At 38.8% G+C, this 13373-nt stretch overlaps 1 protein-coding gene across 1 annotated transcript in view; it reads right to left on the bottom strand.

Annotated features, from left to right (window-relative positions):
- Positions 1 to 13373, bottom strand: part of TRHDE (thyrotropin releasing hormone degrading enzyme) — a 395556-nt gene that overhangs the window by 268935 nt on the left and 113248 nt on the right. The window lies entirely within an intron of this gene.

Genomic DNA, 13373 nt, shown 5'->3' with positions numbered 1-13373 from the left:
GGAGCGGGAAGAAGAGGGAGCCCAGGACTGCTGAACACCCAGGCCCAGCCATCCGGACCAGAGTGCAGACACAGTGCATGCGTGGGGTCCTGGATACTAGGGAAACAGGGCAGCAAGACCGGTGAGCGGGTGCCTGAGGCCAGCACCTGAAGACAAAAAAAAGCAAGCGGTTTTTGTTTCTGTTTTTGTTTTTTAATCATTTATTTAATTTGTTGTTGTTGTTGTTATTGTTTTCTTTTGGTGAGTGCTTTTTGGAAGTCTTAAAGGGGCAGGGCAGGACACTTAGTCCAGAAGTAGGGAATCTGGGGAGCTCTGGGCACTCTAACCCCCTGTGCAGCAGGGAGCATGGAGGCCCCTTATGGAGATAAATATCCTCCAGACCGCTCCCCCTCCAACAGGGCTCCACCATTCTGGAGCAGCAGCCCGAGCCAGGCCACGCCCACAGCAACAGCGGAGATAAACTCCATAGCAGCCGGGCAGGAATCAGAAGCCCTGTCTGCACCCAGCTGGCCAGCACAAGCCACTAGAGGTCGCTGTTCTCCCAGGAGAGGAGGGCCACAAACCAACAAGAAGGGAAGTTCTTCAAGCCGTCACTCATTCCAACTCCGCAAACTATTTCTATAACCATGAAAAGGCAAAATTACAGGCAAACGAAGATCACAGAGGCAACACCAGAGTAGGAGAGAGACATAACCAGTCTTCCTGAAAAAGAATTCAGAATAAAAATCATAAACATGCTGATGGAGATGCAGAGAAAAATGCAAGAGCAATGGGATGAAGTCCGGAGGGAGATCACAGATGCCAGGAAGGAGATTACAGAAGTGCAACAAACTCTCGAAGGATTTGTAAGCAGAATGGATAGGATGCAAGAGGCCACAGAAGGAATAGAAACCAGAGAACAGGAACACATAGAAGCTGACATAGAGAGAGATAAAAGGATCTCCAGGAATGAAACAATATTAAGAGAACTGTGTGACCAATCTAAAAGGAACAATATCCGTATTATAGGGCTACCAGAAGAAGAAGAGAGAGGAAAAGGGATAGAAAGTGTCTTTGAAGAAATAATTGCTGAAAACTTCCCCAAACTGGGGGAGGAAATAATCGAACAGATCATGGAAATACACAGAACCTCCAACAGAAAGGATCCAAGGAGGACAACACCAAGACACATAATAAATAAAATGGCAAAGATCAAGGACAAGGAAAGAGTTTTGAAGGCAGCTAGAGAGAAAAAGTTCACCTATAAAGGAAAACCCATCAGGCTATCGTCAGACTTCTCGACAGAAACCCTACAGGCCAGAAGAGAATGGTATGATATATTTAATGCAATGAAACAGAAGGGCCTTGAACCAAGGATACTGTATCCAGCATGACTATCATTTAAATATGATGGCGGGATTAAACAATTCCCAGACAAGCAAAAGCTGAGGGAATTTGCTTCCCACAAACCACCTCTACAGGGCATCTTACAGGGACTGCTCTAGATGGGAGCACTCCTAAAAAGAGCACAGAAAAAAACACCCAACATATGAAGAATGGAGGAGGAGGAATAAGAGGGGAGAGAAGAAAAGAATCTCCAGACAGTGTATATAACAGCTCAATAAGCGAGCTAAGTTAGGCAGTAAGAAACTAAAGAGGCTAACCTTGAACCTTTGGTAACCACGAATTTAAAGCCTGCAATGGCAATAAGTACATATCTCTCAATAGTCACCGTAAATGTTAATGGACTGAATGCACCAATCAAAAGACACAGAGTAATAGAATGGATAAAAAAGCAATACCCATCTATATGCTGCTTACAAGAAACTCACCTCAAACCCAAAGACATGCACAGACTAAAAGTCAAGGGATGGAAAAACATATTTCAGGTAAACAACAGTGAGAAGAAAGCAGGGGTTGCAGTACTAATATCAGACAAAATAGACTTCAAAACAAAGAAAGTAACAAGAGATAAAGAAGGACACTACATAATGATAAAGGGCTCAGTCCAACAAGAGGATATAACCATTCTAAATATATATGCACCCAACACAGAAGCACCAGCATATGTGAAACAAATACTAACAGAACTAAAGGGGGAAATAGACTGCAATGCATTCATTCTAGGAGACTTCAACACACCACTCACCCCAAAGGATAGATTCACCAGGCAGAAAATAAGTAAGGACACAGAGGCACTGAACAACACAGTAGAACAGATGGACCTAATAGACATCTATAGAACTCTACATCCAAAAGCAACAGGATATACATTCTTCTCAAGTGCACGTGGAAAATTCTCCAGAATAGACCACATACTAGCCCATAAAAAGAGCCTCAGTAAATTCCAAAATACTGAAATTCTACCAACCAATTTTTCAGAAAACAAAGGTATAAAACTAGCAATAAATTCTACAAAGAAAACAAAAAGGCTCACAAACACATGGAGGCTTAACAACATGCTTCTAAATAATCAAAGGATCAACGAACAAATCAAAATAGAGATCAAGGAATATATAGAAACAAATGACAACAACAACACAAAGCCCCAACTTCTGTGGGATGCAGCGAAAGCAGTCTTAAGAGGAAAGTACATAGCTATCCAGGCACACTTGAAGAAGGAAGAACAATCCCAAATGAATAGTCTAACATCACAATTATCAAAACTGGAAAAAGAAGAACAAATGAGGCCTAAATTCAGCAGAAGGAGGGACATAATAAAGATCAGAGAAAAAATAAACAAAATTGAGAAGAATAAAACAATAGCAAAAATCAACGAACCCAAGAGCTGGTTCTTTGAGAAAATAAACAAAACAGATAAGCCTCTAGCCAAACTTATTAAGAGAAAAAGAGGATCAACACAAATCAACAGAATCAGAAATGAGAACGGAAAAATCACGACAGACTCCAAAGAAATACAAAGAATTATTAAAGACTACTATGAAAACCTATATGCCAACAAGCTGGAAAACCTAGAAGAAATGGACAACTTCCTAGAAAAATACAACCTTCCAAGACTGACCAAGGAAGAAACACAAAAGTTAAGCAAACCAATTACGAGTAAAGAAATTGAAATGCTAATAAAAAAACTACCCAAGAACAAAACCCCAGGGCCAGATGGATTTACCTCACAATTTTATCAGACACACAGAGAAGACATAATACCAATTCCCCTTAAAGTTTAAAAAAATAGAAGAGGAGGGGATACTCCCAAATTCATTCTATGAAGCCAACATCACCCTATTACCAAAACCAGGCAAAGACCCCACCAAAAAAGAAAGTTACAGACCAATATCCCTGATGAATGTAGATGCAAAAATACTCAATAAAATATTAGCAAACCAAATTCAACAGTATATCAAAAGGATCATACACCATGACCAAGTGGGATTCATCCCAGGGATGCAAGGATGGCACAACATTCGAAAATCCATCAACATCATGCATCACATCAACAAAAAGAAAGACAAAAACCACATGATCATCTCCATAGATGCTGAAAAAGCATTTGACAAAATTCAACATCCATTCATGATAAAAACTCTCAACAAAATGGGAATAGAGGGCAAGTACCTCAACATAATAAAGGTCATATATGATAAACCCACAGCTAACATTATACTGAACAGCGAGAAGCTGAAAGCTTGTCCTCTGAGATCAGGAACTAGACAGGGATGCCCACTCTCCCCACTGTTATTCAACATATTACTGGAGGTCCTAGCCACAGCAATCAGACAAAACAAAGAAATACAAGGAATCCAGATTGGTGAAGAAGAAGTTAAACTATCACTATTTGCAGATGATATGATATTGTACATAAAAAACCCTAAAGACTCCACCCCAAAACTACTAGAACTGATATCAGAATACAGCAAAATTGCAGGATACAAAATTAACACACAGAAATCTGTAGCTTTCCTATACACTAACAATGAACCAATAGAAAGAGAAATCAGGAAAACAATTCCATTCACAATTGCATCAAAAAGAATAAAATACCTAGGAATAAACCTAACCAAAGAAGTGAAAGACCTATACCCTGAAAACTACAAGTCACTCTTAAGAGAAATTAAAGGGGACACTAACAAATGGAAATGTATCCCATGCTCATGGCTAGGAAGAATTAATATCATCAAAATGGCCATCCTGCCCAAAGCGATATACAGATTTGATTCAATCCCTATCAAATTACCAGCAACATTCTTCAATGAACTGGAACAAATAATTCAAAAATTCATATGGAAACACCAAAGACCCCGAATAGCCAAAGCAATCTGAGAAAGAAGAATAAAGTGGGGGGGATCTCACTCCCCAACTTCAAGCTCTACTACAAAGCCATAGTAATCAAGACAATTTGGTACTGGCACAAAAACAGAGCCACAGACCAGTGGAACAGATTAGAGACTCCAGACATTAACCCAAACATATATGGTGAATTAATATTTGATAAAGGAGCCATGGACATAAAATGGCGAAATGACAGTCTCTTCAAAAGATGGTGCTGGCAAAACTGGACAGCTACATGTAGGAGAATGAAACTGGACCATTGCCTAACCCCATACACAAAAGTAAATTCAAAATGGATCAAAGACCTGAATGTAAGTTACGAAACCATTAAGCTCTTAGAAAAAAATATAGGCAAAAACCTTTTAGATATAAACATGAGTGATCTCTTCTTGAACATATCTCCCCGGGAAAGGAAAACAACAGCAAAAATGAACAAGTGGGACTATATTAAGCTGAAAAGCTTCTGTACAGCAAAAGACACCATCGATAGAACAAAAAGGAACCCTACAGTATGGGAGAATATATTTGAAAATGACAGATCTGATAAAGGCTTGACATCCAAAATATATAAAGAGCTCACCCACCTCAACAAACAAAAAACAAACAATCCACTTAAAAAATGGGCAGAGGAACTGAACAGACAGTTCTCCAAAAAAGAAATACAGATGGACAACAGACACATGAAAAGATGTTCCACATCGCTAATTATCAGAGAAATGCAAATTAAAACTACAATAAGATATCATCTCACACCAGTAAGGATGGCTACCATCCAAAAGACAAACAACAACAAATGTTGGCCAGGCTGTGGAGAAAGGGGTACCCTCCTACACTGCAGGTGGAAATGTAAGTTAGTTTAACCATTGTGGAAAGCAGTATGGAGGTTCCACAAAATGCTCAAAATAAACTTACCATTTGACCCAGGAATTCCACTCCTAGGAATTTACCCTAAAAACGCAGCACTCAAGTTTGAAAAAGACAGATGCACCCCATGTTTATCGCAGCACTATTTACAATAGCCAAGAATTGGAAGCAACCTAAGTGTCCATCAGTAGATGATTGGGTAAAGAAGATGTGGTACATATACACAGTGGAATATTACTTAGCCATAAGAAGAAAACAAATCCTACCATTTGCAGCAACATGGATGGAGCTAGAGGGTATTATGCTCAGTGAAATAAGCCAAGCGAAGAAAGAGAAATACCAAATGATTTCACTCATCTGTGGAGTATAAGAACAAAGGAAAAACTGAAAGAAGAAAACAGCAGCAGAATCACAGAACCCAAGAATGGACTAACAGGTACCAAAGGGAAAGGGACTGGGGAGGATAGGTGGGTAGGGAGGGATAAGGGGGGGAGACGAAGGGGGGTATTAAGATTAGCATGCATAAAGGGGGGGTGGGAGAAAGGGGAGGGCTGTACAACACAGAGAAGACAAGTAGTGATTCTACAGCATTTTGCTATGCTGATGGACAGTGACTGTAAAGAGTTTTATAGGGGGGACCTGGTATAGGGGAGAGCCTAGTAAACATAATATTCATCACGTAATTGTAAATTAATGATAAAAAAAACAAAGGGGGATTACTCCCTGATAGGATAAAACTAACTGTAAATCAACGATTAATGCATGCTTTAAATATCCTTAATTTTGATCATTTAAAGGGTGTCAGATAATCAGCTATGGAAGTACATTTTTCTGATAATATTCCCTTCTCTTAAAATAAATAAATAAAGAAATAAAGCAGTTCCTGTGTGGTGACCTCCAATCCAATAAGTTCTTCACAACGGTATAAAGAGCATATCAAAGTGTGGGCAAAGGGTCTGTTTGTGTTTATACAGAGGATCAAAGCCCAATTTGGCTACCCAGGTAACAAAATAAGATACGATTTGAAGAAGAAGTTCCAACATCAACATACTCTGAAAGAGTCATTCCAGAAGATGATCATCAAAAAACGTCAACAAAGATCCTGGCGCTGTTGCAGTTGTAGCTGCATTCATCCCACTGGTTCCTGGAATTGCCATTGGAATGAAGAAGGATATATGTAAGGTGGTCTGTGCATACAGTAAAATAACAAATTTGAATGGATCTATACTGTTGGAACTCAACCAAGAATTAGGAGAAGTGCAAGTTGCAGCACTCCAAAATCTTGAGACTACAGACTATCCACTGTTAAAAGAACATATGGGATGTGAACAATTCCCAGGAATGTGTTGTTTTAAATTTTCTGATTTTTCTCAAACTATTCAAATTCAGTTAGACAATATCCATCATATCATAGATAAGTTTTCACAAATGCTTTGGGTGCCTAGCTGGTTTTCTTGGTTTCACTGGAGATGGCTGGTAATTGTAGGTCTGCTTTGGTTATGTAACTGTATTCCTATTATGTTAATGTGTGTGCGCAATTTAATTAGTAGTTTAAAACCTATACATGCTTAAGTTACTCTACAAGAAGATATGTCAAAGAAATAACCAATCTCCCCATGTTTTCTTCCGCCTCTACTTCTATAGCTTTTCTTCTTCCTTCCTAATTACAACCCTTAAATAGAATTCGTGCCTCATATCGAATTTACCGAGTATCATAATTCTTCCCAGTGGTAAAGATACCTCAAGACAAATGCTGGGCATAAAACCCACAGGGCATAAATCTGCAAAGAAGTAAAAAGCTTACCTTTTCAAACAATATGGCTTCTCTCTCACTTACCAACTTTACATTTCCCTGTATGGCCCCGGAAGATGACTGGTTAGCCAGAGACGGGTAAGATTCCTCAAGGGAGGAACAACCTAAGACAGGCACAGTCGCAGGGGGGCCATCAGGTGAGAAATCGGGGATCAGCAGAGGTGAGGCTTAGAACCTCACCCCCCCTGTTTTGAGAGAAATCTTCTGCATACGTGGATGTTTTGTTGCCCTTGTCTAGCTTGGATTAATACTTAGCCTATAGGCACACACCTGATCATCTACATTTGCTTTCTTACAGCCCTAAACTATGTTTTCTACCTTTATCTTGCATCTACCTACCACTTCAGCATTTTATTAAAAATAATAATAATAAGGGAGAAATGTAGGATTCACATATAAATCAAGTATAAAAATCAAACGAATATTCATACCCATCCTGATTGTTTGTAGTTCATAATGCGTGATCAGAACCGAAAGTTTCTGTGAAGACTGCCCTTGTACTGTTCACCATGTAAGAACTTATTCACTATGTAAGAATTTGTTCACCATGTAAGAACTTGTTTGTTGTGCTTCAGAAGATCGGAGACTGATGAGAATTAGGCTTGGGGTGGATTAATGATTGTGCATTGAGTACTCTGTACAGAATTTTATTGTTGTTAACTGTTAACAACCATTTGATAAATAAATATGAGAGATGCCCTCTCAAATAAATAAATAAATAGTCTTGAAAATTAAAAAAAAATAAAAACTCGCTAATGTAATTCATATTTCTAACACAATCCAGACACTTACTATTGATTTTTAAATCAAGCATTGTATATTATCTAGTCCTTGGCCAAAAAGAAGCCTGAGGCAAATAACATAAAACAACAAAACTAACAATTGTACAGAAAAGGTTAAATGAGATTAGTTTTCATATGCTTTCATAAAACTATCGAGCATCTTTCTTTCCAAAGGCTACATCTATTTTTCACAGATGTAGTCCCTAATCCTCACATCAATTCTGTGAATGAGAAATGTGCATTCCAGGGAGCAGTAGAGAGCACAGCAGCCTGGGAGTTGGGTTTTAGTCCTGCTCTGCCACTAACAAAGCTGGGTGGTGTTGGACAAATTATTTAACCTCTTGGGGTCTCAAATGTTCACATTTATAAAATGAAGGTGTTGGCCACCAGCTGGTTGCTAAAGTGCTTTTCGGTCTGAAAACATATTACTTCCAATCCCATTTTACAGATAAAGAAGTTTGCATACTTCTCAAGTCACTAAAAAGAAAATAGTTTACTCAGTAGGTGGAAATGGATATTTATTTTCAACAGCAAGACAAAAGAAAATTGTACTCAATCACATAAAAATTGATTACACAATGAACTCTTTATAATCTTTGCTTATGGATAAAGAACAATGCATATAATTGAAAATAATCAATGTTAAGGAAACGATATTCTGACCTTATGTTAGAAAGTTCAATGATTCAGTAAGATAGTTACTAAATTCAATAACAATTTACTGTAATTGTGAAGCTACTTCCCACCTAACAACCCAGTCAAATATCAAATTAAGTTCAGTCACCTGCAGTTTTGGTGGGTGGTATAAAACCAAAAACTATCAAGAGATATTACCTGCAATAGCAGAACTTAACACAACTGTTTATAAACATGCAATGTCTTAAGTTCCCAAGAAGCAGATCTTAAGGAAAGGATGAGTGTACAAGTAAGTTACTAAGGAAGTGTTCCCAGAAGAAATCTACAAGGGAGGTAGGAAACAAGACAAGGTAGAAAGCCAAGCAAGGACGCAACTCAGGCAAAGTCCTGGCCTACTGCTAATCCTAAGGGTGCTCTAGAGTGTAATTGCACTGGTTAAGTTTCAGCTGCCTTGAAGCATGAGAGCTAGACTTCCATACTCCTGTACTTCTGTCACTGGACACTGGTTACCAAGGGAAAGGCATAAAATCCCAGGCACTTCTTGGTTTTGGAGCATGTGGGTGAGGCAGCTCCAGCGGCCCAAGGAAGTCCTCTGGAGAGGATTTCTGGTATGTCATGAGCAGAGCAGTGAGAGCTCGGAGATGGGCACATGAAACAGGAAAGGAGATCTGATATCCATACACCGACAGTATATACCACGGACAGTAACCATTCATTCATTCAACAGACATGTTTTCGGCATCTGCTTTACAGCAGGGTGTGGACTAAGCATTTTCTACTTAGTGATGAAGAAGATCTCTAAACAAAGACAGTACAAAGCATTACTGAAAAAAGCAATGAAGATGTAATCCCCATTCTTAGAGAGCTTCCCACTTATTAGGTAAGTTAGATGATAATCACAGATAATGATACCTGCTGTATGAATGGCAAACTATAAATGACAACTAGATACTGGGGAAGAATGGCTAGCTTTCAGAAGGTTCAAAGTGAAGTAAAGAGTAAATTCATGTTAAAACCAGAACCATACGATATGAAGAAGAACTTCCAACATCAGCACTCCCTGGAAGAGTCATACCAGAAGATGATCATCAAAAAACCTCAACAAAGATCCAGGCGATGCTGCAGTTGTAGCTGCATTCATCCCACCAGTTCCTGGACTTGCCATGGGAATGAAGAAGGAGATATCTAAGCTGGCCTGTGCATACAGTAAAACAACAAATTTGACTGGATCTATACTGTTGGAACTCAACCAAGAATTAGGAGAAGTGCAAGTTGTAGCGCTCCAAAATCTTACAACTACAGACTATTTACTGTTAAAAGAACATATGGGATGTGAACAGTTCCCAGGAATGGGCTGTCTTAATTTGTCTGATTTCTCTCAGACTGTTCAAGTACAGTTGGACAATATCCATCATATCATAGACAAATTTTCACAAATGCCTAGGGTGCCTAACTGGTTTTTTTGGCCTCACTGGAGATGGCTAGTAATTATAGATCTGCTTTAGTTATGTAACTGTATTCCTATTATGTTAATGTGTGTGCGCAATTTAATTAGTAGTTTAAAACCTATACATGCTTAAATTACTCTAGAAGAAGATATGTCAAAGAAATAATCAATCTTCCCATGTTTTCTTCCATCTGCTACCTCTATAGCTTTTCTTCTTCCTTCCTAATTACAACCCTTAAATAGAATTCATGCCTCATATCGAATTTACCGAGTATCATAATTCCTCCAAGTGTTAAAGATACCGCAAGACAAATGCTGGGCATAGAAGCCACAGGGCATAAATCTGCAAAGAAGTAAAAAGCTTACCTTTTCAAACAATATGGCTTCTCTCTCACTTACCAACTTTACACCTCCCTGTATGGCCCGGAAGATGACTGGTTAGCCAGAGACGGGTAAGATTCCTCAAGGGAGGAACAACCTAAGACAGGCACAGTCGCAGGGGGGCCATCAGGTGAGAAATTGGGGATCAACAGAGGTGAGGCTTAGAACCTCTTCCTCCCTGTTTTGAGAGAAATATTCTGCATCCGTGGATGTTTTATTGCCCTTGTCTAGCTTGGATTAACACATAGTCTACAGGCACACACCTGATCATCTACATTTGCTCTCTTACAACACTAAACTAAGTTTTCTACCTCTATCTTACATCTACCTACCACTTCAGCATTTTATTAAAAATAATAATAATAAAGGGAGAAATGTGGGATCCATATAAATCAAGTATAAAAATCAAATGAATATTCATATTTGACCTGATTGTTTATGGTTCATAATGCATTATCAAAACCGAAAGTTTCTGTGATGACTGCCCTTGCCCTGTTCACCATGTAAGAACTTATTCACTATGTAAGAATTTGTTCACCATGTAAGAACTTGTTCATTATACTTTAGAAGATTGGAGACTGTTGAGAATTAGACTTGGGGTTGATTAATGATTGTGCATTGAGTCCCCTATACAGAATTTTATTGTTGTTAACAACCATTTGATCAATAAATATAAGATATGCCCTCTCAAAAAAAAAAAAAAACCAGAACCAGAACAACTGCAAAATGATGCATCAAAAAGTCACTGACTTTACTCCTAGGAAACACATTGATTTTGGTGGAAACACAGCCATTCCTATCAATCAACACTACTAGTCAGTCAAGCTATCTGTAGGCCCAAAGAAGAGAAATGATTAAATCAATCTGGTTGTCAACATTTGTTGGAAATGCTCCTATCTGAGTAAGAAGATAAAATATACAAATACTTAGCACAGTGTCTTCATTTGTTCATTCAAACATTTATTGCATGCCTGCTGTGTGCTAGGCATTGTACTAAGGAACAGAAATACAACAATAAAAATTCCTACCACAAAATGAACAAGACATTTACACCTCCTGCTCTTAAGAGGTTCACAATATGTGGAAAACAAACAAATAAATCAACAACAAAAATACAGTGTGAGAAATTGACAGTGTACTCTGCTTTCCCTCCCAGTACAAAGGATTAACTGATTGAGCTCCTATCCAAGGCCAAGTCCTCTACATCCAATCCCCTCTTGCCTTTTCAAAGACACCATTCCCAAAATTCTCCCCTTTTTCTCCCACATCACCAATTTATGCATCCATACCAGATCATTTTCATCAGCAAATAACCTATATTATATCCTACATTAAAAAAAATCTTAACCACATTTCCCCCAGCTACAGTTTCCAATAATGCTCCTGAAAAAATTGTCTCATAGTTAGGATGAATATATCAGTTAATATACAAACTAGAACATTCTGACCATGAAAAGCAGCACTCACACCTTGAGACAACAGGTATAAGTCAGGTGGTTGTCTACTTAAACTCCTGTTTCTAGTCTCTGTTGAACTCACTGCAACATGGCTTTCCTCCCCATCACTTACCAGAAGTACTCTCACCAGGAGCACAAACAGCCACCAGACGCCAATTCCAACACGTTCCAGCCCTCAACATGCTTAGCCTATGGGCGGCCTTTGACATAGTTGATCATATTCTCCTCTTGGAAACATTTTGTTCACTTGCCTTCTACCTTACCTTTCCTTCCCTCTCACTGACCACTCCATCTCCTGGACAATTATTCCTTATCCTCATCTCTCTCGTTTCTTAATGTTGGAGGGTCCCAGGTTCCAATCCATAGATGTCCTCACTTCTCTGTCTACATTCAGCCCCTTGCTGTTAACATTTAGTCTCATGGTTATGTATATCATTTACATGCTGAAGACCTATTCCCTAATTCTAGACTTCCAGACTTATTAACCCAACTGCCCACTGGACATCTCCACTTTGATATCTAATCAGCATTTCAAACTTAACGTGTTTGAAAACAAATGCCTGATATCACTCATACACACACACACACACACACACACACACACACACACACACACACACACCTGCTCCTCCTAAAGTCTTTCCATCCAGCTGCCCAAGCCCACGCCTCAAGATTATCTCTGTTTTTCCTATTACTCTTCTACTTCATGTTCAATTGGTTATCAAATCTGTTGGCTGTACTTCACAAATATATCCAGATTCCAACCACTTCTCAAACCCCAACACTACCACCCTGGTCCAGGCATTCTTCATTTCATGCATAGATGAGTGCTCTAGTTTCCTTCTAGAAAGGGATGCCTCATCCCTCACTACCTTCACTCTATTCTCTACACAACAACCAAAATGCTCCTGTTAAAATGAACATCATTCCATATCACTTCTCCTCCAGTGGCTTCCCATCTCATTCACAGTAAAAGCCCAAGTTTCACAAGGGCCCCCAAATCCCTATAAAAATCTACTCCCCTTTACCTCTCCGGTTTCGTTTCCTACTATTTTGTTCCACACTAACGTTACCCCATTCATATACTAGCTTCCTTGGCATTCCTCAAACATGCCAGAGAGTCTCCCATCAAGGCTTTTGAATTTTTCACCTCAGTATTTCCATGGCTCATTTCTTTTTCTCCTTTAGATACTTATCCAAATATCTCTACTTTCTGAGAAGTCTTCCCTCCCACCCCAGGACTCTCTGCCACCTTCTTTGTAATTGCTCTCTGTAATATTTATTACATTTTTAAAAAGATGCTTTGCTTATTCATTTTGTTCTTGCTGCCTTTTTCTAAGAATGTAAGTTGCATGAAGGCAAAGATATTTATTAGTTCTCATCATGTGAGGGTGCCATTTTTTTAGGTCAAAATATTTTGTTCAATTTGCCTCTCAAGTGGCTGGTATATAGTAGGCAATCAATAAACCTTTGATGAATGAATGAATGAATTTCACAGGTATGTGTAGTCCTAAGGGAGTATATAATAGGAACCCCTTGATAAGTCTCTGGGATTCTCAGGGGAGGGGATTTTTCAGCTAAGGCTTGAAGAATGAGTTGGATGTCATAAGTTACCAAGTGGAGGAGGATGCCCCAGGTCACAATAACATGATGTGCTAAGGCAAAAATGCTGACCAAATACCAAGTGGTTTTAAATATAATAGCAAATATGGGCACTTTATTATAAT

Source organism: Manis pentadactyla, chromosome 10 (genome assembly GCF_030020395.1).
Source record: "Manis pentadactyla isolate mManPen7 chromosome 10, mManPen7.hap1, whole genome shotgun sequence".
NCBI lineage: Eukaryota > Metazoa > Chordata > Mammalia > Pholidota > Manidae > Manis > Manis pentadactyla.
This window is presented reverse-complemented; position numbering and strand designations above follow the sequence as displayed.